The sequence below is a fragment of the Perca fluviatilis genome, chromosome 15 (assembly GCF_010015445.1).
Source record: "Perca fluviatilis chromosome 15, GENO_Pfluv_1.0, whole genome shotgun sequence".
Lineage (NCBI taxonomy): Eukaryota > Metazoa > Chordata > Actinopteri > Perciformes > Percidae > Perca > Perca fluviatilis.
In genome coordinates, this window is record NC_053126.1 from 20,518,922 (window position 1) to 20,525,735 (window position 6,814).

The window sequence follows — 6,814 nt, forward strand, 5'->3', positions numbered from 1 at the left end:
CATTTATGTGACCCACTAAGAAGTTGTTGCTTTCAGGGTTTCTGCAAATGTCTCATGCCAACCAGTGTTCAGTCTCTTCAGTTCGACCTCCTCTCCTCTAGATCTGATTTGCAATATTATTTCAATATGCTTATTGTTTACAAAAGAAGTACAAAACACTACATCTTTCTTAACTGAATTTTGACCCCTGTACAAATTTTATTTTACTATATTTCTTTCCCCTTTTTTTTTTTTATCACCGCCAAATTTTTCTAGCTGATAGCTTCCATTTTTATGTTCTTTCAGCTTCTTGTGACATGTTTCACAAGACTGTACTTGTCCAATGAATTTAAAACTGATTAGGGAGAAAACAATAAAAAATGCTGTTATCAAGAGCTGTTACTGTCATCCTATATGTTGGAAGTGGTGTTAAAGTCAAATACATTATGTCTACACTGAAATGTAATGTTAGTCATTAACAGAGGTTTTCATGGGATTCTGTTAATGACTGCATGTAATTTGTCATTCATCGCTGCAGTGGCAGTCTATGCATATACTCTGCATATTAGTGTTTGGTATAGCCACCAGCACATAAGAGGCTTAATGTAGCTGTATTTATCTCCACCACTGGGTGGTGATAGTGTTCCTCTTGAAGTGGGAAGCTGTGGGCTTCAGTTATGTTTGTGAATTCATAATAAATGTATAGCTTCTAATGCAGCCTTGCTTTACATATACGTGTGCCACCCTCTTGGCTCATTCAAAAGTTTATTCTGGGATTTAAAAAAAAAAATTAGCAAGTCTTTCTTTTTTATGATGGAAGCTTAATGGCCTAGGGTTTACATTCACTCAAATAATATCACATCACACCCAATAAAACTGATCTGTGAGCCGGTGTCTGAGGATACCACACGAATACCAAAAAGTTGTCTCACCCTATTTTAGTTATGTACATTTCCCCTCATTTCTAGGTTTCTAACCGCACATGAAGTACATCAACCTTAATTTTTTCCCCCTTTTATTTCCATAAAGATTAATCTAGTAAATCTTAGTAGTTATTAAAACAAAAGTTGCGTATATTATTAATTTGTGGAGAGTCTTGGTGAATTATTCTTACACTACAGCTGCTTATAAGCTCACAAATCAACAGCAAACATGCAGAACACACAACAGGGAGAAGAAAAGTAATAAAACAAGCATCCTAGAGTGTCCTAGATAAATGTAGATCTTATCGAGACAATGTTAACGAAATATAGATTAACAAGTGACTAAATATTACATCAATCTTTTCATTCTCTGTACGGGAATTAAACTGCTTCCTTAATTAAGAAAGAGAAGTGAGTTGTCTTCCTGTCACCACATAATGAAATCTACATTTCATGTGTGTTTAGTTGCAACCATTTATTTGCAAATGTTTTCACACTTTATGTGCTTTTGTACACACCCAAAACCTGCATGATTCAGTGCCAATCCCATTTTGTTAAGTTAATAAACAGTGGCGTGGCCAAACCTTCTCCTGATTTTTCTCTAAACTTAGAACTTTCTGTGCATCATCATGAGTCTGTATCGATAAGCACATTTTACTCGTTGCCTGGAAAATGAGAAATTTAAAAGTTACTAGAGGAGAATAGTAAAGGTGTGACGTGGTTTTATTACGTAACTAAGGAGATATGTTGCTTAGATGGAGGCAGTAAAACAGTATGCCTTATTCCCTGAGCTGAATGTCAAAGAGGTGTTTTTGGCTGAACACACCACAACAGATGCTGAGTTAACTCTGTGGGAGGCTTGCCAAACTGTTAGTGAGTTTTCTGGCCCTTAGTGTCTCTTGTTGTCTCTTTCTCCGTCCAGAGGACCCAGGTCTGTTGACATAGTGTGCGAATGGTGTTCTTATCTTTAAAGCGGGGCAGAGGCCACATATTGGGTTGTGTACACAGAGAGATAGTTAATGGGAAACAACAGCAATAAAAAAAAGAGGAGAGGGTTTTAATGATGCTGTAACATGAGTCATAAGTAAGATAAATTGACTAAATAATTCAAATAAGTCTTTTTAGTCACACTATTGTTGGCTCTAAGGATGGCAATGTATGCCTGCTGGTCAGTATACCACTTTGTTCCAGAGTAAAATATCTCACTGACTATTTGATGGATTGCAATAACATTTTGTATAAAGATCCAGAGGATGAATACTTTTGGTTCAGACTATTATGTCCCCTATAACATTGATTCTTACAATTTTAATAAACCCTTCACTTTTGGTCAAGCAGTATCATCAAGTCAAAATTTTAAATTGTCCAATACTTTGGTTTATGACTAAATACCTGCAAAACTAGCATTCCCATCAGCCTCAGCTGTTCTTTGTTTATTGCTAATTAGCAAATGTTGCATGCATGCTAAAACGCTAAAATAAGATGGTGAACATGTTAAACCATTTTGCACTTTGCTTCAGTACAGCCTCACAGAGCTGCTGGCTGTAGACTCTTGTTCATTTGTATATCCTTCATATAATGGGATACAAATATGATAAACACATGTAGAAACAGTTTAAAAAGAAATGACTTTTATGGCTTTGATGTGGTACATGTGGACATTTTTAACCATTGTTCTGAAGTTTTTCTTGTTCTTTGTGTCTGAACAAGTATTATATCCTCAAACCTATTTGCTTTAGGGAACAGCTCATGATGAAGTTATCAATCAACAACAGAAAACAAAAAATAACATCCTTATAAAATATTGACAAAGGCAAACCTGTTCCCCAGAATCCAACACCTAAATTAATCTTGGTGGTTGCCAGGCTAAAAAAAATCAACACAAGGTATTGAAAAATGTTGCAATGTCCCAGAGTATTTGCATCAGATAAGAGTGAGGTCGGCTAGGTGTATGTATCCTGCTGGATATTTGTTATGTCTTTTATGAAGAATCGTCCGACAGTGGAGCCATAAAAGCTGTGCTATGGCAACACGGTGCCTGTGAAAAGAGAGTCAGTGAATTTGCCTGGAAAATCTTTCATATGAATATATTGAATAGTTGAAAGGTTGCAGGGAGAAATTAAACATTAATGTAATAATGTTAATATCAGATAAAGTCCACTCTTTAGCTAAACATTAAGTCTTTCATACAGACAGGCTTCAGGGGAAAAATATTTCCTTTAAATTGGTCAAGTTCTGTAATATTAGGTTTTGAAGTACAATTACTGTAGTTATTAATAGTGTTTTGCTATAAAACATTGTACATATAGTAAATAGGAAAACAGAAATGATCTTGAAACATGTTGATTTTTCAGGTTCAAATAGAGCTGCAAAGTAATTCATCAAGAATATTTTGATGATATTAGGAGCTTTGTTGTGATAATAAGGAAGTAACAGTTCCTGATATTATTGTCACTTTTAACTTGTGTACAGGGTGTACACACTGTCTAATCTGCTTAGTGAAACAATTCATCTTTCATAGGTCTCAGACAGAAATTTACAAAATTGTTTTTAGATTACAAGAGAAAAATGTGTCCTTGATAGTCGGTCAGGATTTTGTGATGTTTGCTGACCTAGTTCAGAGATGTCCGTTGGGCCTCCAACTGTATTGTTTCAAAATTCTAAATGTCACATTGTTTTTGGCTTTATTTGATAAACGTCTTTACTGTTGATTTTGTTTGTTTGCGGTTGTTTAACATGTGCAATACCCCTGTTATGTCATCCACTATTATGCAAACGTAAACAAAGTTGTGTAATAATACCGTAACAATGCACTCATATATTCAATTTCCAAAGAGAGATACTTCCTTGAAAAGTAGCCACTGACTGTTTAAATTATGTGGTTTATTTGTATGAGTAGTGAACAGTACATGTAAAAAGCAAAGGTGCCAAGAAATATCATAAATTACCTCTGTAAATTGTATTATTATTTATATATTTCTTAACAGTTATAGTTTTGTCTTGAGACAGGGAACAGATGCTCCTATGAGTATTGTGTGGAAAACAAATATTAGCTCAGATATATTGTCATGCAAGTCCAGACTGAGGTGTTGAACCAGAATTAAACATGAAATGCTGGCACAGGTTTGGAGTGCTTGTGTCAGAGGTGTTGTAATGATATTTACTGATTAACTTTATATTCTTTTTTTTCTAATGTTTGTAATCAACTTTCTGTCCATGCTGCCAGTATAGGCTACTTTGGGATGCAAGTAGAGGTTTTATCAAAAACAAATCCATTGATTTTTCTTCTTACCTCACTTTTTGTGATGTACAAGTAGCCTTTAGAGTATAGCCACTGCTGAAGAAAATATATTTGGTATCCATATATTTTTTTAGCTAGCACCAGAGCTATTGACATATTAGCCTCAAAGCAAATGAACAGCATGTTATTACGGATGCTGTACCATGGCCTAATTGACATGGCTTTAATCACCTATAAGATGTTAATGCTATGTTTTTCTCATTTTTTTCCACATTGTATCTGAATCAAAACATGGTTCCTTAATAGATCAGTGTATTAAATAAAGTGCCTTTTTATACATCTCCTGTGACCATTGGAAAACTCAAGAAGCCAGATCACCTGGCGCTGGTGCTATTCTACAGAATTTTGTGTCTTTACTGGGACCACCAATGTTAGCCATAGCCATAATTGACTTTACAGACTAAATGTGGCAAGGTGGCAAAGTCAACAGGTATCCTATGAATTCTAACTAATTTATTTTCTCTAAAATTTTCAAAAAATACTGTGTCATCAGCATAGAAGACAAGACTGTATTTTTGGGGTTTCATTATTACCTCCTCCAAGGAGGTTATGTTTTTTACTGAGTTTGTTTGCGTGTCTGTTTGTCAGTCAGCAGGTTTATGGGGAAACTACAGGTCCAATTTTCATGAATCCTGGTGAAAGGGTGTAGCATGGGCCAACAAAGAACCCATTCAATTTTGAAGCGGATCTGAAACATGGAGGGACTGAATAATCGAGAAATGTTTTCCTGATCATATTTCATGGCTCGCCTTTTCCGTTTCCTTTGCTCTTTGTTGTCTGGAAACAGCTATCAACGTGTTGTTTAAATGCTCTGAGCAATAAAATACAATAAATCTTCTTTGTAGTGTCCATTTGGGCAGGGGCGATATGCTTTTGTCCCGAGCACAATACATGGGTGCTGATTAGATTTGTATTGCGATTCCAGAAGTATTGCGATTTGATAGTATTAAATATTGCGATTTTCTTTTCCTTCTTTTACAAAAAACGAAAGTTGAATAATACACTTCTAGAGACAATATATCATGAGACATTTCTAACAACGAATTGTTTTCTAAGAAGAATGCACATCACATGTCAGTCAGTCAGTCTGACATCTATTTCATTCATAACATGGATTTTCTGCATTTTCTGCTTTCAGTCTGTTTTGCTGGAAACAGGTATGATGTAGTCGTTGTAGGCAGTACCCTATAAACAGAAAAATATTTAGGTAAATCATTGGTAAAATTAAATAAATAAAAAATACCGATTCTAGGGAAAAGAATCGATTTTAAAAATCGTTGCAAAAAATCAAGACACATACGATTTTCGAATGAACACACTGAAGTCGGAAAAACTACTTTTCAACTCAGGAAATGGAACCATGTGAGTAGCATGTTCATGCACCATTGACCTTGCCAGAGGTCTGTGTTCTCTGAGTGCCATTCTAGTTATAAATAAATTACTGTTTCCAAAAAAACAAATGTGGTCCTTTGGACTCACTTTACTTCTTACTGTTACAGTTGTAGACCTTCATAATGTTAGATCCCACTGAGTTTGAGTTTTCCAAATATAATTTTATATAAAATACTTTCAGTGCCAAAAACCATGTCAGCAGTGGAGGTCTCCAAACCTCAGCAAAGAAAAGAGAAAACTACAGTATCTCAATGAGTAGATGCCACTAAGGTTAAGTAGGAAAAACAAAAGTTTGTGATTTGGATGAACTGAACTTTTAAGCACCCAACTTCAGTGGAACAAATAACAAGGGTCTGTCAGCAATTGCATGTTTTCTTTATAAGATTGTCTCAAAGGTTACATAACCACTTAAAAATATAACAGAATGCTTTTTAAGGAGCTGTCCTTGAATTTTCTAACAAAGCCTATTTAGGCTGAAATTGCCGAGCCCATTTAAGTCCTCGATAACAACATAAAAGAAAGGGATGGCACTGTGGAGGGTTTATTATGTTTTCAATGACTTTGTTCTCATTTTTGGATAATAAGAGTCCATCACAAAAAAAGCTATTCATTACATACTTTAAAAAAAGGTTGAAAATAAGCCCACCATGCACCCGTGTATCTTCAAAACTTTGTCAATTAAACAAGTACGCCACTGCCTCTCACTGCTACACATTATATATAGTATAATAGTAAGCATTTGATCCACAGCACTTTGAATATCAAACATATATAACATTCTGAAGTCCTGCCTCCCGATCCTATGCCCCTACCTCACTAACCTCTTCAACTCCTCACTGTCCCTTGGAACTGTCCCCTCTGCTTTCAAAACTGCCGCTGTCACCCCAATATAGTAAGCCTATTATTAATATTGTGTGAATTAAATGGTTTTTTTTAGCAAAAAGGCTTTGCTTATAATGTGTTAGATTCATGCTAATGTATATCAGATATATTTTAATAAAAACAAATAAAAAACTATCAACAATTTACCAAACAGTAATCATGCGGCCCCCTTGCAGTAACTCTGAGGACCCCTTAGGGGTCGCGGACCCCCTGTTGAAGATCTCTGTTCTAAATATTAAAGTTCTGCTCATTTACTGTGAGGAAAACAATATTACAACTAAACTGAGTTTACAAATGTTAAATTAGTTCAGGAAAGAATTCTACAATCCTAAGCTAT